Source organism: Bidens hawaiensis, unplaced genomic scaffold (genome assembly GCF_021521415.1).
Source record: "Bidens hawaiensis isolate Kalapana, Puna unplaced genomic scaffold, B.hawaiensis_p1.1 tig00038406_1, whole genome shotgun sequence".
NCBI lineage: Eukaryota > Viridiplantae > Streptophyta > Magnoliopsida > Asterales > Asteraceae > Bidens > Bidens hawaiensis.
The window spans coordinates 64,681-86,240 of record NW_027496735.1 but is presented as its reverse complement, the minus strand read 5'-3'; positions in this window follow the sequence as shown (position 1 = coordinate 86,240).

Below are 21,560 nucleotides of genomic sequence, written 5' to 3'. Positions count from 1 at the left end.
GCAATCAACAAACTCTCCTTCCTCAATCTCATCCGCATTCACCATACTCATCACTATACCCTTATCATAATCCATGCAGGATCATGTTCGCCTTCATAGACTCTATCGGCTGCACATTAGTAGTATCAGTATACACTAGTAACTGCTTATCCGATCCTTCACCACCAACACTACCCCCAGATGTACCAACCTTCGGTTGCTACTCTCCACCACTTGCACATGCCTCAGGGTCTTTTTCATCATCATTACCCTTCAATTTATTTAGCATATCGTCTGTACACGTCAACTAACGTATCTCATCGTCTTGCTTCTTTATTTTCTCCCCTGAGCAGTAACCAACAGCCGTAATTGTAAACTTTCACGTTGTACATACGAGATGTGACTCACCATCTTTCGTTGTTAAACACAAATCTGCTCTTGAAATAGACGATCAACAGCCATTTGGTTTTCTTGCAAATGTACCAAATTTTACAACTAGAACATATGTTGTTGAATTGGCATGTTGTGAAATGACGAAGGAGCTAGCCGCATCGGACCTGCCGAACGATTAAATGACATGAATGAGAAGTCCGGTAATTGCATAGGTCTTGGGATGGGACTTGTAATAGAAGTAGCTTGTTGAGGAGTCGGCATCAAAGATAATACAGTTTGAAGAATCGATGCAAACCTCAGATCCGACGAGATTTTCATCGATAATGTAATCACCGGGGTACTAGTAGGAGTAGTAGCCATTGGTGTTTGTTGAGTAGATACATTAACAGTCAATTTTGGTATAAAACCACCAATCTCCACACCTGGACCCCTACGGATTCGAGTTTTAGCAGGATTATCAAAAACCTTAGCCTTTCCCTTACGTTTACGCAAAGCAGCTAAACGAGCTGCATCACCACCATCTCCACCATCACCACCATCGTTCCCACTTTCTCCACCTTCACGTTTAGAATCATAGTCGTTGTCACACCCCAACCTACAGCGGAAATGCCGGGAGCGAACTGATTGTCACAGCTCTCAAGGTTACTATCATGCACAATATTTAAATGACAATATCTATTAGTTGAGTTCAATTATCAAATAAATAAAATACAAACAATAATTCATACAACAATTTCTTGATTTAAAATATTCTTCTAGTTAAATTCTTCACTAAGTCTTCACCAACCTGCATATGCGTATAAAATAAAGTTTTGTCAACAACACATGTTGAGTGAGCAACACACCATTTTAGTTGTACATATAGTATATATAACAAAATATGTAGCTGCAACAAGTCATATGAGAATAACAAATTAACCAAATGAGCAAGTATAACTGAGATGTCGAGAAGCATACAAAGCAAATAAACACATAAACAAGTAAGGTATAAGTTGTTAACACATAAGACAAAAGTTGCAGTTTTAAGTATAAGTATATATGAGAAGTATATTTACGCATATGTCCCCAAAACGTGGAAAACAAGTAAAATAGGGGAATGTGGTACTCACCTCGATAGACGAACAAAAGTGAAAGGGGAAATATTAAGAATGATGATTGCGGATCACGCGTTGACGATAAAGCCTAATAATGATAATGCGGAACCATAAGTACAGATAATTAACGGATATAATAGGAAGTTGGGAATCTAGATGATTAGTTATTATTATCTTAATAAATATATAATACTTAGATTTGTTAAAACCTTTATTAAGTTTGTAGATCTTTAATATATTTCAATTAATGCTTTTAATATTAAAATTTATTTTATTAAATCCCTATTTATAATATATAAGTATAAAAAGTAAATTTAAGTCATTTAAACATATTTATTGAATTCTTATTGATAACTAAAGTATACATGTTGGGTTTTAACAAGATTATCAAAGTGATAAAATCCCTATTTTACAAAAAACGCAGCGGATATAAATGTTTTAAATCTTGTTAATATGATATGTATAAAACCAATTTTAAACATGCAAAACCCAAACCCGGATCCAAATACGAATTACACACTATCAAATACATGCATGTCACTATAAGTCCATGCATGTTACTACTACCTTTCAATATGACAAAACCGGGTGAAAGAGATGATGATTGAAAGGTAAGAACCTGAATATGGAAGCTCCTCAAGCTAGCATACCCCAAGCTTTAACAACACACCACTTCTAGCTAGGATTTGCACTTGAAATTTTCTTCTTCTTTTCTTATGTTGGATGAAAATACCCAAGAGAGGAAGAGAGAAAAGTTTACTTGGAAATTATGTGTGTTATGAAAGAATGAAAGAGAAAGACTTGGTTTTATTTAAAGGCATCTTTCTCTCCACCAATAATAACCATTGCATGTCTCCACTCACCTTGCGTGTCTCCACTCAAACATATAATAATATTACATTTGAAAGAGTTATTATCTTTTTCTTTTATAAAACTTTAAACATATATATATATATATATATCCATACATATATACTTTTATAAGTTTATAACTTATAACTTATAAAACCTATTATATGTTAAGAGACATGCTTGGTTATTATTATTCACATATTGTTATTTAACCAACTTAAATAACACTATGTAATGTTCTTTCATAAAACATAAATCATCCATATGATTTGTTTATTACACAAGTACATTTTATTTAGTAACCCCTTTCCAAATAACTCAAGTGTTAATATTCATTTGTTATGATCACATCATATTGAACGAATATTATCGGTGTTTGTCTAGCTTGTTATTGGGTATGACCCGACTTGGATCATAACGTACTAGCCACATCAATTTAATATGTCTCTTGGGCAGACCGAGTCCAACAATCTCCAACTTGCACAAGATACATAGAAGATTGATGCAAGTAGCAAATACCGCCTAACTACGGTTTACTACCCCTAATACGTATGACGAAGTGCCATTCAATAACATCATCCCTTTCAAGTCCCATACTTGAAAATGATTTAGGTGAAACTATCATTTATCCTTTTGCCACAAATGTCATGTTAAATCCAGAGACACAGAGTGATCATTCTCTGTTGATTTAACTTGTCAGGCCTTAGACATTTAACTCTCAACGAATAAGAGGGACAAATCCCATATTGACTACATACGTCTCTCACTATCACCTTGTACTATACTTGAGCTTAGCCTTATGTACTGACATATTTCAGAGCAGCGAAGAACTAAGTCAAAGCATAATAGTCGATGAATATCAAGACCCAATATGCATCTCAGGTCGGAGGATACTATGAAGTTCGCCTTTACTCAAATTTACTTATGATCACAAATCCCAAGGATTCCATGCAGTAAAATTGAGAGCGGGTCAGTCCAATATTTATCCCATAAATATCTATGAACCTTGGCAGCAACCCTTTGCTATATTCATACCTCATGAATATCTACCAATCCAAGTTCATAATAGTCTTACTTTCACATTTGTTCCAACATATATGAACGACTACGGACGTTTAGAATAATTCAAATTATTCACGGATTTAAACATACTAAAATGGAACATAACTCAAGAACATGACCATAACCAAAACCATATGATTGAGTTAAAATAAAATTGTTCCAATATCCAAATACAAATTTTGATCAAATCCAATCACTAGAATATCAAAGTCCTAAGGCGCAAGTATGACTCTCATGCTTCGGCCTTTCAAGGAGTTTCGTGAGTGGGTCCGCAATGTTTTGATCAGTGTGAACTTTGCGAATACATATCTTTCCCTTTTCAACTTCATCCCTTATGTAGTTGAATCTCCGCTCAATGTGCCTAGTCTTTTGATATCCGCGGGGTTCCTTGATTTGAGCAATCGCACCCTCGTTGTCACAAAAGATCTCTAGAGGGTCCTGAATGGTACGAACCACTCCTAGATCGGCAATGAACTTTCTAATCCATGCAGCTTCTTGAGCTGCCAGAGAGGCGGCGATGTATTCAGATTCAGTGGTGGATAAAGCTACCACGTCTTGTTTTGCACTCTTCCATGAGACAACACCACCATTGAAAACGAAAACGTATCCCGATTGTGATCGAGAATCATCTCGATCAGTTTGTAAACTTGCATCAGTGTAACCCTTTACAACGAGTTCCTCCTCACCAGAGCCATATATTAGAAACATATCCTTAGTCCTTCTAAGGTATTTCAATATGCTCTTAACAGCCATCCAATGGCTAGTTCCCGGATTTTGTTGGTATCGACTTGTCATGCTCAAGGCGCATGACACATCCGGTCTAGTGCAAATCATGGCATACATGATGGATCCTATAGCAGATGCATATGGGATACCACTCATTTTGTCTTGCTCATCCTTTGAGCTTGGACATTGAGAAGCACTCAACATCGTTCCTCTTTGAATAGGTACCAAACCTTTCTTAGAGTTTTCCATCTTAAACCTTTTCAAGATCTTGTCAATGTATGCACTTTGATTCAAACCTATCAACCGCCTTGATCTATCCCTATAGATTCTTATTCCCAGAATATAGGCGGCTTCACCAAGATCCTTTATGGAAAAACAGCTTCCAAGCCAGGCTTTCACACCTTCTAAGGTTGGAATATCATTTCCAAACAGTAATATGTCATCGACATATAATACCAGAAAGGTTATGATGCTCCCACTAGCTTTCTTATACACACAAGCTTCATCAGCGTTTTTGATGAATCCAAATTTCTTAACTTCATAATCAAAACGGTGATTCCAACTTCTGGATGCTTGTTTCAATCCATAGATTGATTTCTTCAACTTGCATACTTTGTTAGGATGTTGTGGATCGACAAAACCTTCAGGCTGAACCAAATAAACATCTTCATTAAGATGCCCATTTAGAAAAGCAGTTTTGACATCCATTTGCCATATCTCATAGTCATAATATGAGGCTATGGCAAACAATATCCTTATAGACTTTAGCATCGCCACGGGCGAGAAAGTTTCATCATAATCAACCCCTTGAGTTTGAGTGAAACCCTTTGCTACAAGTCTATCTTTATAAGTATCCAAGTTTCCAGACATATTAGTTTTCTTCTTGAAAACCCACTTACTTCCAACCAGCTTGGAATTTAGCGGCGGAGCAACCAAGTCCCATACTTGATTGTCATGCATGGATTGCATCTCAACATTCATGGCTTCTAGCCATTTGTCACAATCAGATTGCGACATTGCATCTCGGTATGTGGTGGGTTCATCCGAATCAACCACGTAGCATCCATCCATGAGAAATCCATATCTCTCAGGTGGGGTGCTAACTCTACCAGATTTGCGAATGTTTTGTGTGTTTTGATCAACCATTTGATCATCCTCAACAACCTCTTGTTGATTGCTAGTGTCAACCAAACGTGTATCGGGTTGTAGTTCTCGATCCTCTTCGAGTTCTATAGTTCTATCAGTTCCTTCCATAAGGAACCTTCTTTCCAAGAACTTAGCCTTTCGAGCTATAAACACTTTATGCTCGCTTGGATTGTAGAAATAATATCCCTTCGAATCCGTGGGATATCCTACAAATATACACTTAGTGGATCGACATTCAAGTTTGTCAGGGGTGTAGATCTTAACATAAGCCTCACAACCCCATACCTTTAAATAAGAAAATTTTGGAGCCTTTCCATGCCATATTTCAAAAGGTGTCCTATCCACTTTCTTGGTTGGTGCCATATTTAAAATACGGGCAGAAAAGATCACAGCGAAACCCCAAAATGATAGAGGTAATGAGCATCTAGCCATCATGGATCGAACCATGTCCAAGAAAGTTCAATTCCTCCTTTCAGACACACCATTATGTTGTGGTGTTCCAGGTGGAGTAAGTTGTGAGACAATCCCACAACTCCTAAGATGTTCTAGAAACGCATCATTGAGGTATTCACCTCCTCTATCGGAACGTAGTACTTTGATTGTTTTGTTGAGTTGATTTTGTACTTCATTTTGGAAGACTTTGAACATTTCAAAGGCCTCATTTTTGTGTCTTAACAAGAACACATACCCATAGCGACTATAATCGTCGGTAAAGGTAATGAAGTATCTTTCACCATTTCTTGTCATTATCCTAAAAGGTCCACATACATCCGAATGTATGATACCTAATAAGTCTTTCGCCCTTTCATTTGTTCCATTAAAGGGTTCTTTGATCATCTTTCCCAATAAACAAGATTCACATTCATCAAATGAATCAACATTTGATTTCAAAAGACCATTTTTTCGAAGTGTATGAATACGATTCTTGTTTGTGTGACCAAGACGAAAATGCCAAAGAAAAGTATTACTCAAATCCATTTTGAGTCTTTTGGTGTTAGCTTGGTACAACGAGTTATCAATGTATGAGTCATCATGAATTAATTCATAAATGCCATAAAACGGCATCGCTTTAAAATAAAAGACATTATCCATGAAAACATAAATACCATTATCAACAAACTTAAAGTCATAACCAGATTGTCTTAATACAGAAACAGAGATAATATTCCTAGTCAAACTAGGGGAATATAAAATGTTTTTCAAAACAATTTCCAAACCATTTGGAAGCTTTAAAACATAATCTCCTCGGGCTTGGACGTCAACCTTTGCTCCATTGCCCATGAAGAGACTTATATCTCCTTTCTTCACCTCATTTCTTCTTTTGAACCCCTACAATGAATTGCATATGTGAGTTCCACATCCGGTATCCAATACCCATGTGTTAGAAGAAATAATATTAAGATCAATGTGAATCATGAAAGTTGTACCTGAGGTTTGCCCCGCATCCCTCTTAGCTTTCAACTCCTTGAGATAGGTCGGACAGTTTCTCATCCAATGACCTATCTCACCACAACCAAAGCACGGATCCTCAGCGCTAACCTTTAACTTCTTTGGCTTTGGCTCCGCCTTTGCCTTTCCCTTGAACCCCTTCTTGACTTGCCCCTTACCAACGGCAACCTTTGCTTTTGGTTCCGGGTGATGCCTTTTCTTTGAGCTACCCTCATTGATCGCAAGAATGGGTAAAACCTTTTTACCCATGCTGGCCTCGGCTGTCTTAATCATTGCGTGAAGCTCACCAATGCTTTTGTCCCATCCATTCATGTTGTAGTTCATGACGAATGTCTCAAACCTTTTAATTAAGCCATTTAGGATTAAATCTGTGGCTAACTCTTTTGAGACGGGACAGTTAAGCCGTTCAAGCCGATCAATGTGGCTCTTCATCTTAAGTACATAAGATGAAACAGATTGGGTTTCTTCCATATGACATGCATGAAGCGCTCGAACCGTTTCGAATCGCTCAACCCGAGCTTGAGTAAGGAACATTTCCTTAAGTTGGGTTATCATGTCATACGCCCCATGATTCTCGAAATCCTTTTGGATCTCAGGAATCATTGTTCCCAACATGAGGCAAGAAACTTGCACCGAATCCTCGGTGTATTTTAACCAATCCGCATAGGCATCCAAGTTATTGACATCGGGTTCATCGGGAATAGGATCGTCTAAAATATAAGACTTCTTTTCTTGCTTGAGACCAATTCTCAAGTTTCGATACCAATCCATGAAGTTGTTAAAGTTTAGAAGATCCTTATCCAGAATGGATCTTAGTGATAGATTATGCACGTGTGGGATAATTGCGTTCGGTGCGTTGTTTGTGGCCATCTAAAAGAATTTTAACAAAGTTCAAATTAGTATTTTCGATATTAATAAAATTTTAATCTTTAATACCCTTTAAATGTCTCCAAGACAATTATTGATTAAAATCTAGAACCCAACGTTTCATTCAAATAGTAGTTAGGTGACCTTTTTCCTACTATTCGAATTAACAAGGTAGTCAACGTTTGACAATTGCAACCCTTTGCAACTTCTAGTTTTATGGGATCGGTTAAACATCATATGTTTAGTTGGTATGTCAAATCCCATCAACACCTTTGAACGCCATGTTAAGGTGATCCTATAGTCATGGTTTCAAATCAAGTCGTCCTACTTATACACACGTGTGAGTTTACTCATACAAGTGGTTAGGTGATCCTAATGCCAAAAGTACTTGTAAAATCACCTTAAGATCACAAGTTTTCTTAAAAGTGCTTAGGTGATCCTAACTCACTTTCAAGTCTACAAGTGACTTAAGTGTCGTATAAAACGATGGTGTTTAACTTGTTTTTAAAAAGGGATTTTAGTTTTCTAAATTCTAGATTGGAAAACTATTTATTGTACCTTTCATTTGCATGCATTCAAATGTATGGTACTTAGTTGAAAAACCCATTTTCAAAGTTCCAATTAATAAAACCCATTTTTATTATGAAATCATTAGTTATTAATAAAACCAATTTTTATTACCTAACGATTTCTAAGGAACCAATTTTATGCTAGTTGATTTTAAGTTGTTAAGCAAACCATATTGCAAATAATAAGTAAATCAACCATGCAAGCACAAAATATACACAACCACAAGTTCATAACCATAGCCTCCTAATATTGACCACACTTGTTGACCGAAGACAAGTGTGTCAAAAAGTCTCTCCTAAGGGACCCAAAAGAACATGCACTTGTGTCGGTGAACACCCACTTGATTCCGCATCCATATGCTCCAAGTGTTTACTCCCGGTGTTGTGGTCTTCATCATTTTATTTGGGCTTCCATCCATGCATCTTCTTTTACAAAATATATCCTAATACATTTTTCTAGTAAAAGAAATACATCTAATCTACTTATTATTACAAGCCATATGAATGAATAAATAGATTACAAACCCAAATAAATATTATAACCAAATCGAATGAACAAACAACCAACACAATCATTCAACCAAACACAAGGCCATGGCTAGGTTATGAACATCTATTACACATCCAAATATGCAATAATACAAGACCAAAATGGTTCCCCTTTTTGCCTCAAAACATTCGGCCAAAGCTTAAGCAAACCGAAAGTTTCGGGTTTTGTCCAAACAAACTAAACAATCATCCAAATTATTTGGTTTTTCAAGATTACCACATGCATGTAAAGTATAACCTTGAAAAACCGTGGGGTAACCAAAACCCCAAAAAGTTTCGGCCAAATGGTGAAACCCACCATAAACCCGAAAAATTTTGGGTCTAATGAAGCATGCATTCGTATAAGCGGCTCTTGATGCCATTGTTGGGTTTTAACAAGATTATCAAAGTGATAAAATCCCTATTTTACCAAAAACGCAGCGGATATAAAAGTTTTAAATCTTGTTAATATGATATGTATAAAACCAATTTTAAACATGCAAAACCCAAACCCGGATCCAAATACGAATTACACACTATCAAATACATGCATGTCACTATAAGTCCATGCATGTTACTACTACCTTTCAATATGACAAAACCGGGTGAAAGAGATGATGATTGAAAGGTAAGAACCTGAATATGGAAGCTCCTCAAGCTAGCATACCCCAAGCTTCAACAACACACCACTTCTAGCTAGGATTTGCACTTGAAGTTTTATTCTTCTTTTCTTATGTTGGATGAAAATACCCAAGAGAGGAAAAGAGAAAAGTTTACTTGGAAATTATGTGTGTTATGAAAGAATGAAAGAGAAAGACTAGGTTTTATTTAAAGGCATCTTTCTCTCCACCAACAATAACCATTGCATGTCTCCACTCACCTTGCATGTCTCCACTCAAACATATAATAATATTACATTTGAAAGAGTTATTATCTTTTTCTTTTATAAAACTTTAAACATATATATATATATATATATATCCATACATATATACTTTTATAAGTTTATAACTTATAACTTATAAAACCTATTATATGTTAAGAGACATGCTTGGTTATTATTATTCACATATTGTTATTTAACCAACTTAAATAACACTATGTAATGTTCTTTCATAAAACATAAATCATCCATATGATTTGTTTATTACACAAGTACATTTTAATTAGAAACCCCTTTCCAAATAACTCAAGTGTTAATATTCATTTGTTATGATCACATCATATATGAACGAATATTATCGGTGTTTGTCTAGCTTGTTATTGGGTATGACCCGACTTGGATCATAACGTACTAGCCACATCAATTTAATATGTCTCTTGGGCAGACCGAGTCCAACAATACATACATATAATCGTATATGTATGTATGGTTTTAATCAAAGTCCGGAAAAACAATGAGTTAATATGTCGGTTTTCACAAAATATAAATAAGCTATAAGTTTTATAATATTAATAATATAATTTAAGTTATTAAATATGCTAATATACATGTTTAAATGAATTAAACCAACAAAAATTACAAAAATCGGTGCTGGGAGAGACTCGAACCCGCGCCCCCAGCCTCGACGACCATTTACACACCCACCCTAGCCAACTGCGCTAGGGTGTTAATTGATTAGAAGTTCTAACTGGAAATTTAAAACCCACCAGGCGCGAACCCATTCCAACGACAAGAACCCTAGGATCATAAATCGTTTAATTCGCTTATAGATTGATTAATTAACGTTAGGGCTAATGTTGTATGATCATAGACGAATTCAATAACTATATAAATTACCTTTAATGTTGTTTATACACTGGTTAATTGATGATGACAGAGCCGGCCATAGAAACGATTACGAACTTGCAGACATGATTGATGGTAATGAAATTCGTTGTAGGGGTTAGATAGGTGATGGTTTAAGAGTGCTAACTGTGAATTTAATTGAATTATAACAATCGATAATATGTATATTCTTAAACGAGTTATGTCGGCCTAATATTAACGTAGCTGATTGATCTTGTTTCTAAAATAAAGATGTCGGTTAGGCTGAAATTAGGATGACGAATGATTCACCTTAATCAATTCCAAGTTTAGACGAAGATTAAGGCGCCAGATACGTAAACGGGTCACGGGTAGGGTTATTGGATCATGAATACGGGTTAAGGGATGGGTTATTGGGTTAGATGGTTATAATATTCAGGTTTTGCAAAATGACCCCTGATCTATTAAGATGGAAACGAAAATGGGTTAAAGTATTGTTTGGGTTAAAATTGAATATGTTTTAAAGTATTTTTATATATAACAAATAAATATAATCACAAATATTAGTAATGATATCTTGAATAACGCGACATCTTTCTTGGATAAATTTCCCGAATATAAAAGCGAGTCGGGTTATGATTATTGAAGATTAACTTAGAAAATCCGAGTTGTTACAGTCTCCCATACTTTAGGGAATTTCGTCCCGAAATTAAAGGATACCATAACAACATCATTAAAGTTTGAGGAAAATAGAATTTAAAAAAAATTAAAATTTATCATAGAACAAAACTTTAAATAGTTAAAATGATGCTCCAAATGCAAATCCGATAAGGGCACTTATATATAGGATGTACCAGTGGCGTATCCACCATGTCCTTATCATTTCTACATTTGTACCGTTATCCCAACTACTTTCAATTCTATATTATGGCACACAACTTTACGCTTCATGATTTCCATACGAGGACTTCGATAATTATGTTCCGGACCATAATTATTGTTATCGTCGGATGGTCCACATGATTCGTCCCATCGTGTGGATTTTCAAAACGTTTGATTAAAACATGAATTTGAGGAAACAAAAGTTTTAAGGAGTTTTAATTTAGAACACTAGAATGTATAAAATAATTTTAAAAGTTGCAGTGGATTTTAATAAAGCAAAGAAACTTTAAGACGACTTTTAAACGTAAAGATATAGGTATTTAAAGTTGAAGAAGGGGTAGTTTGTAAATAGTTAAGGTTAATGAAGGTAACGAAATAAGATAGAAGTAGGCTTAAATAAACAATCTATTTAAAAGAAACTTTATTCATAAGATAGATTATAAAAGATAAATAGTTTAAATGGACATAAGAGGCGTTACAATAATTAAGAAAAAGACAAGATAAGGTAAGATATATAAGGGAACGGCAAAGGTCTTTAATATCGTTGAGTAGCTTGATTGACGTAACTTGAGGCACCATGAGGAGTTGCAGGAGTTGGAGCAGTTGAGGTAGATTGATTCGGCATTGCTTGGAAAGCTGGAGCTTGAACGGTTTCCAAAAGAGTTGTTTGGTGGAAATATGCTTGATAAACTTGAGCTTGCGGTTGTGAGGTTTGGTAGTGTTGGGTTAAGTAAGGTTGTCCTTGTTTGATGGGAGGAGCTTGAGGGACATGAGGTCGATGGATTTGAGCCTGATGAGCATGGGTTAAGTAGTAGGGTATAGTCGTGGATTGAGCTTTATGAGCTTGGGTAAGTTGTAGGCACATATTACGAAGATGGTTTGGGTATCCACAATGATAGCAAGCACGAGTATTAGGAACACTATGTTGAGCATGAGGGGTAGGTTTTTGCGGAACAACTTGTGCTGTAGGCGGGACACGACAAGTGTTAGCAAGATGGCCATAACGGTTACATTGGGTGCAACGACGGTATAGGGATTTAACCGAGTGATGACGGTTACAAATGGAGCATGACGGAAAAGGACCGAGTTAAGGTTTCTTGTTTGAGGAGACCTGCGGGTGGGTAGGATTTATTGCAGCAAGGTTCTTACGTTTCTTGTTGTGAGGATGAGTGGAGGTAGATGGTTTGTAGTCACCAGTAGAGGAATTTGTGGGAAAAGTTGAATCGGTTGCATTGATGTTGAGGACGACGGTGAGTTCTTAGATGAGACATTCTATAGGGACCAAAAATGAGGATTTATAAGATGAAGCATAAATTGGGGAAATCATAAGAATAGTGAAATGTTTAACTATGTAGATCACTTATAATAACTTTGCGTTAAGAAGTGAGGGGATTTGCGTCATGAGAATTAAAAGTAAGAGTTTATAGGATGAGGGGGTACATAGCGTAAATTGTTATTAAATGATGTAGTCAATAAGATTAATGTGTGATGACTATATAAGGAGTTAAGTCAGTTTAAAATTTATTTATTTAAGTTAAACTTAATTTTAAACCAACGAAATATAAATTGTGTGTTGGCCTCCCATAAGCTTTCCATGGCAATTTGAATGGCCCAACGAAACTAACGATTAAAAGCAACTGAGTTGGACATCCCATGAGCGTTACATGGCAATTTGATTGTCCCAACTAATTAACGAATTAACAATGCAATGAAGTTTTTCGGCCCAATGAGCGTTACATGGCGTTTTAACCGACCAAACAAAATAACGAACTATCGAAATAAATATGGGTAGTCGGAGAATCTTGTGAAATCACCACATTGATTACTCCAACAAAAATACGAAATCTAGTTAAGAAATGAATAATAGGAGTGCCCATGTGTTCCATGTATTTTTCACCCAACTAACCATTTAAATAACGGAACACAATAATCGGGAAAACCGAGTTTAGCCACGTATCACCGTGAATTCGGTTAAAATCAACCTAAGGCGTCGGTCATATGGCATTTATGGGTCTCGCTCGGGTCCATAGGGTTGAATACTGTGGTCAGGTTATCACCCAGGTAAGGAATAGCGTCTTACCTTTGGTTCTTGGAACCTTTTTGCCAGTGCCAAACTCACAGTTTCTCTTCCCTTTTGATTTATCGTAGGGACATGCCACATAACCTAGCCTTAAGGTTTACGAGTTAAAACAACAGGTGGGAATTCTTAAGGAATTTCCCGAAAATAAAAGCAATCTAATTTTTGAAAAGTTTTCTTGGAATGTTGAGGCATAGCCTCGGAGTTTGTGTGTGTGCATAACAATACAATAGATAATAAATAAATAATTATCTAAGAAAGCTGTAAACAATTTAATTTGAACACATAAAGGTAAACAGATAGGCACGTATAGGGTTCTTAAACATGTGTCTAAGGCAATTTCTAACGACCTATCTAAACCCTTCGGCTTTGATACCAATCTGTCAAACCCCAACCTACGGCGGAAATGCCGGGGCGCGAACTGATTGTCACAGCTCTCAAGGTTACTATCATGCACAATATTTAAATGACAATATCTATTAATTGAATTCAATTATCAAATAAATCAAATACAAACAATAATTCATACAACAATTTCTTGATTTAAAATATTCTTCTAGCTAAATTCTTCACTAACTCTTCACCAACCTGCATATGCGTATAAAATAAACAACAGCACATGTTGAGTGAGAAAAACATCAGTTTAGTTGTACATATAGTATATATAACAAAATATGTAGCTGCAACAAGTCATATGAGAATAACAAATTAACCAAATGAGCAAGTATAACTGAGATGTCGAGAAGCACAAAGGCTAACGACTGGCGTATGACCATACTAGACTGAGATTATGTTGGACCTCTCCGAATGCGAAAGCATACAAAGCAAATAAGCACATAAACAAGTAATGTATGAGTTGTTAACACATAAGACAAAAATTGCAGTTTTAAGTATAAGTATATATGAGAAGTATATTTACTCATATGTCCCCAAAACGTGGAAAACAAGTAAAATAGGGGAATGTGGTACTCATCTCGATAGACGAACAAAAGTGAAAGGGGAAATATTAAGAATGATGATTGCGGATCACGCGTTGACGATAAAGCCTAATAATGATAATGCGGAACCATAAGTACAGATAATTAACGGATATAATAGGAAGTTGGGAATCTAGATGATTAGTTATTATTATCTTAATAAATATATAATACTTAGATTTGTTAAAACTTTTATTAAGTTTGTAGATCTTTAATATATTTCAATTAATGCTTTTAATAATAAAATTTATTTTATAAAATCCCTATTTATAATATATAAGTATAAAAAGTAAATTTAAGTCATTTAAACATATTTATTGAATTCTTATTGATAACGAGTGTAATACATTCATTATCATACTTTAACAAATGGTCATCCATACGTTATTTACATTAACTAATGAATACTCATTATTTACTAGAGTGTAACGAATGGTGAAAATACATTAAAAAATGAATTTTAGAATGTATAAGTACCCACACGAGTTCGGAAACGGGCCCATAAAATCTATGCCCCAAACATCAAAAATTTCAACCACCAAAATGGGTTGTAAAGGCATTTCATTCCTTTTTGATATAACCCCCCATTCGTTGACAATTCAAGCAATGTCGGGCATATTCATTAGCATCTTTGAAAAGTGCTAGCCAATAGAACCCGGATGTAAGTACTTTATACCCCGTTTTAGAGCCACCAAAATGGTCCCCACATGTCGACGAATGAGCATGTGTCAAAACCTCATGCACTTCATTTTCAGATACACATCTTCTAAGAACTTGATCCGCTCCAACCTTGAAAAGGTCCGGTTCATCCCAAATGTATTGCTTGACTTGGGACATGAACTGTTGCCTCCGTTTCTTTGCCAATGTTCCGGAATTGGTCTCGTGGCTAAATAACTAACATAGTGGGCATACCACGGTGCGTTTGAGATGACGAGCAACTGTTCATTCGGAAACTTTTCATTTATCTCCATTGGATCATCTACACCTTCAAGTGGAATCCGAGACAAGTGATCCGCCACTACATTCTCATAACCTTTCTTGTCCCGGATTTCAAGTTCAAATTCCTGTAACAATAACACCCATTGAATTAAACACGGTTTTGCGTCTTTCTTTCCCATTAAATATCGGACCGCACTATGATCTGAATACACCACAACTTTACTTCCCAAAATATACGACCGAAATTTGTCTAAGGCATACACCAGCGCAAGTAACTCTTTATAACAAACCACAAATAAAGGATAAAGAGAAAAGTGAAGGAAATTCCATCCCACATTGGTGGAGGAAAGAAATGGAGAAGGAACCACCATAGTATAAATAGGTTTGTAAGTTCTTGTCCCACATCGCTAGATTAACAAACTAGTGAGCTCTTTATAAGAAAGAAAATTTCTATGTTAATGTTCTTATAAGACATATCACACCCAGTGGTCCTAGCGGAGGGCGCGAAGCACCCGAACGCGCACGGGCACGGGAGAAATGCGATGGGCGCAATGTGGCGCTTTGATGGCGCACTTTGCACTTCGCACGCTCGCATCACTGCGAGCCGCATTAAGGGCCGCCTTAGTATTTTTGTTGGAAATTTAAATTTTTAAAAATCCTTCCATCGCGATACGCGACGGGTTTAGATTACCCATCGCGTACCGCGACGTGGAAGTTACGCCGGATGACACGTTGCATGCCACGTAGCATGCCTAGGGCTGACTCGTCTAGGCTACGAGATTCTTCGCGATACGCGACGCCCTTGGCCCATGGCCGTCGGTATCGCGACGGAGTCCAGAATTTGCTATAAATAGGTTGGCAACGGGACTTCATTTTTTTTGTCCCAAAATTATGCTCTTTCCCTAATTTTCACACACCTATAAGTATTTTATAAGTATAATATCAAAGTTATCGTAGCGATACCCTATCCGATCGAAAGAAATATACACGAATCCAAAAGCTCTGCCTGTTAAGGTATGACATTGTGTCATCGTGTAAAGTTTCTACTCTCGTGATTATCATTATGATTATTGGTTTTTATACTAATCTAGTGATACTACATTGTGTTTATCCTAGGTGCTTAATACTAGGAGGTGTTCTTTAAATATAAACTTGCAAGGTGAGACATTCGAGTTTTTATACAACTCACATTTGCGTGAGACAACTATTTTTCCGACACTGTCATGGTGATTTCAAAACCTACAAAACCCATGATAGATTGTCTAAATATTTTCAAAAGTATTTTTTTAAAGTATTTAAAATACATTACAGTGATTAAGTCTCTGTAGACTTACGGGATGGTTACTACTGGTATTGTGGGGTTTTGTATACAAGGGTTGCCTACTGGGATATTACACATTAATTATTGGACAAGTGTTAGCCAATAAGTAATATGACCACAGTCATAGATACGTTCGAGTGACAAGTACCTTTCGGTAATTTGTAAGTAGGCAGATGTAAAAATATCTTAATGCTGTAACTGTAAAATGTGTCATTTACTAATGAATGTACTCACCAGTATTTCCTGCTGATCAAATATTTTAAACATGTTTCAGGTGACTTGTTAGAGACAAAGGAATGATGCCTACGGGCTTCCAGCTTAAATAAGTGGCTTGCCACCAGAATAAAGAAACGTGTTTTGTAAATAAGGGTTTAACCCAATAAAACTTATGTTTGTATCAAAAGGGATTAAATTTCCGTTTTATCATAATAATAATCATGGTGTTTTTATAACTCTGATCATTTTTCCTAACTACGGTTCTGATGAAATTTTCCGCTGCAAAATAATTTAATAAACACCGATACCACCAATCAATGTTCACGGCTCCCCTCCCGGGGTATAGGGGTCGGGGGCTGTGACAACTGAAGTGGTATCAGAGCCACTGGTTTAAGCAAAAGGTCCCGACTGGATGTTTGACTATGATGGCTTATTTAATTCATTTACTCCAACGACCGATCATCCAGATGAAGATTTAGTTCGTGCTTATTTTGAAGAACATTTGGAAATTCCAAGGTTTGCAAGTTCTAATGATGTTGAAGTTCCAATCATTGCTCCAACAGAAGAACCTGAAAATGACTCTCCTGTTTCTTTTGATAATGCTTCTACTTCATCTGATGATAATACAATTGTAGATCAAGTTATTGAACTTGATAGTAATGTTTCATCTCATGAATTGGGTGAACATTATACTAATTTATTTGAAAATGTTGTTGTTTATGAGAATCCTATTCTTAGGATTCATAATTACCATCCACAAGAAAACATTATTGGAGAACTTGATGTGGGAGTTCAAACACGACATCAAGTTGCTTCATCAAGTGAAAATAATGTCCTATGTGCTTATGCTGATTTACACTCATCTGGAATTGTAAATCTTGGTAAATTCACTTTTATTCTATCTCAAGTTGAGCCAACAACTCCTCGTGTGGCACTTCAAGATCCTTCTTGGGTAGAAGCCATGCAAGAAGAATTACAACAATTTGTACATTTAGGTGTTTGGGATCTTATCGACAAACCTGCTAGAGTCAAGAAGGCGATTCCGACTAAGTGGGTATATAAATGTAAGAAAGACGATCGTGGGTTAATTGTGAGAAACAAGGCACGATTAGTGGTGCAAGGTTTTCATCAGCAAGAGGGTATTGATTACACTGAAGTATATGCTCCAGTTGCAAGATTAGAGTCGATTAGAATCTTTCTGGCATATGCTATTTACAAGAATATTAAAGTATATCAAATGGATGTCAAGAGTGCTTTTCTCAATGGTGAACTTCATGAGGAAGTGTTTGTGTTACAGCCTCTAGGCTTTGAAGATCCTGATTATCCTGACCGTGTTTATCAATTAAACAAGGCATTATATGGTCTACATCAAGCCCCGAAAGCTTGGTATGGCGCGCTCGCCGATCATCTGACGGATAATGGTTTCAAACGGGGGAACTGTTGTCTGCACTTTGTTTTATAAGAATATTGGTGATAATCTTCTCCTTGTTCATATTTATGTTGATGACATAATCTTTGGGTCAACAAACGACACGTTGTGTAAGGAGTTCGAGAAATCAATGCAAACCAAGTTCGAGATGAGTTCGATGGGAGAGATGAATTTCTTTTTAGGGTTGCAGGTTCATCAGTCTGCGAAAGGAATCTTCATTCATCAGACAAAATATGTTAACGACGTCTTGAGCGATTCAAGATTACTGCCGGAAAAATCACTTCTACTCCTCTTCCCGTGGGTCATAATTTATCACCGGATGAATTGGAGGATATCGTTGATCCGACCCTCTATCGTGCTATGATTGGTTCTTTAATGTATCTAACTGCTTCTCGACCCGACATAATGTTTGCTGTTTGTTTATGTGCTAGGTACCAAGCTAGTCCCCGAGTGACTCACCTGGCAGCGGTCAAGCGTATTCTGCAATATCTAAGGGGAAATCCTGACATCGGGTTATGGTACCCCAAAGACGATACTTTTGATCTTACCGCTTATTCCGACTCAGACTATGGAGAATGCAAGATTAGTTTCAAGTCTACCACAGTGGGATGTCAATTCTTAGGAAGCCGACTTGTTTCCTGGCAGTGTAAGAAGCAGACAACGGTCTTCAATTCAACCGCCGAAGCTGAGTATGTTGTAGCCTCGAGTTGCTGTTCCCAGGTTTTGTGGATACAACAACATCTTCGCGACTACGGTTTGAAGTTTCTTACTACTCCCATCTTGATTGATAACTCTGCTGCTATTAGTATCACCAAAAATCCCGTACAACATTCTAAAACGAAACATATCGAAATTCGATATCATTTCGTACGGGATTGTTATGAAAAGAAATTAATTGACCTTGAGAAAGTACATACTGATTTTGAAAAAGCTGATCCATTTACCAAAGCCTTTGATAAAACGCGTTTTCAATTTTTGCTTGGTTTAAATGGATTGAAGACTCTTGCTGATATCCTGAAACAAGGGTAATTATGTGTCTTTTCTGTTCATTTTGGTTTTTCATTCTATTTTGTATTTAGGTTTTAGGGGGTGAATCTTAGAAAATACAAAAATATTGTGCATTTCGTTTGTATAGATAAAACCCAAAAACATTAGAAAATTTTGAAAAAATAAAAAATATTGTGATCTTTCCTGTTTTTATTTTGAAAAACCAAAAACATCTTAAAATTTTGAAAAATCAAAAATATTGTGATCTTTCCTGTTTTTATTTTGAAAAACCAAAAACATCTTAAAATTTGAAAAATCAAAAAGATTGTGTTTTCATGTAAGAACCGAGCCCCGGTGTAGAAGGGTGAATAATCGTGGAGCTCGGATCTGTGGTAGGATCGAATCACGCTCGTATTCACTCTTTAATGATATTTGGACAGATGATAGGTATTAGGAGAGAGTCAGATTCGATTAACAATTATCAATAAAATAGGATGAACACATAGGGTCTGTTTGGTATGTGGTAATGGAATGAATGACGGAATGGAATGAAGGTGGTAATGGAATAGGCAAAGGAATGAAATAGATTATTACATTCCATTGTCATGTTTGGTTACTATATAGGAATGCAATAATTCTTCACTTTATTATTATAATAATAAAAATAAAAATAATAATAATAATTATTATTATTATTATTATTATTATTATTATTATTATTATTATTATTATTATTATTATTATTATCATCATCATCATTCATCAATAATAATAACAATTATTATTATCATTACTGAATATTATTATTATCAGTAAATAATATAATAATTAATAATATGAATATTTATAATAACTACTTTTTAAGACTCGCTCCTTACAACGAGATTATTTAACTAAATAAACATACTCGTAAAAACGTTGAATCACACATATACTCTATGAAATGTTAGCTTTGCAAATTTAAATATAATAATAAGTTTAATATTGTAATAGTTATATTATAATATGTAAAATAATAATAATATTGATAATATACAATAATTATAATATAAATAAATAATTATAATAAAATATTGATATAATAACAATAATAGAGTATTATTATTATTATTATTATTGGGTTCATTCCATTCCTTGAAGGAATGAAAAAAAACACCCCCTCTTAAAGGAATGAAAATCCTATAAATGGAAGGAGTTTTCATTCCTTAAGGAATAATCCATTCCATTACCACATGACAACCAATCACGTTTTAATTCATTCCCTTGAAATGATTCATTTCATTCCACCTCTTATTCCATCATACCAAACACTACCATATATGTAATCGAAACCCAAACAAGATAGAAATGATAGTATGATATCATTAGTCGAATGATTCTCAATAAGATGAACCACTCATACATACACAAGATATATCAGCTACCCCGGGAGAGCTCTTCCCGGGGAGGAGACTCTCTCATAGGGATAAAACCCTAGATCTCAATCAATACACAATACACTCAATCATAGACAACAACAACAACAACGACCATACCTAGTAAATCCCACTCATAGCAAAGCTACTAGTAGGGTCTGGGGAGGGTGTGATGTAGGCAAACCTTACCTCTATCCTTGAGAATAGAGAGGCTACTTCCAGAGAGACCCCCGACTCAACGTTAAACAATGCAACAAAAAAAAAACGAAAACAAAAACTATATATATATATATATATATATATGAAGCTGCCGATAATCGAAGAATTATAGGAAGGATAATGTAAAAAAACATATGTATCATATATACATGAAACGACATGAGCATTGTCGCATGCAGTAACTTACGCTATAGTAAGATCTAGAACCTTAGACAAAGCTAAGACCACAAGATACCCTCCTAAAAGTCCTTAACCTTAATTATATATCTCCACGAACTCCTATCATGGACCATGTCTTCAGAGAGGTTTAATTCTATCAAATCATGCCTAATATACTTATTTCAAGTCAGTTTGGGTCTACCTTTACTCTTCTTCACCTCTACAGTAAGGGTTTCTACCACCCTAACCGGTGCACACTCTTGTCTCCTCTTCACATGCCCAAACCACCTCTACATACCATCCCTAACTTTATGTGAAATACAAGTTATCCCTAATCTTTCTTTAAAGACCTTTTTTCTAATTCGATCCAACGTGCACACATCCATCTCAACATCCTAATCTCTGCTACCTCCAACTTACGTGCTTGTGTTTTCTTGATTTCCCAACAATCAGTTCCGTATAACATTGCAGGTCTAATGGCAACCCTATAAAATTTCCCTTTTAGTTTAAGTGGGAATCTCTTGTCG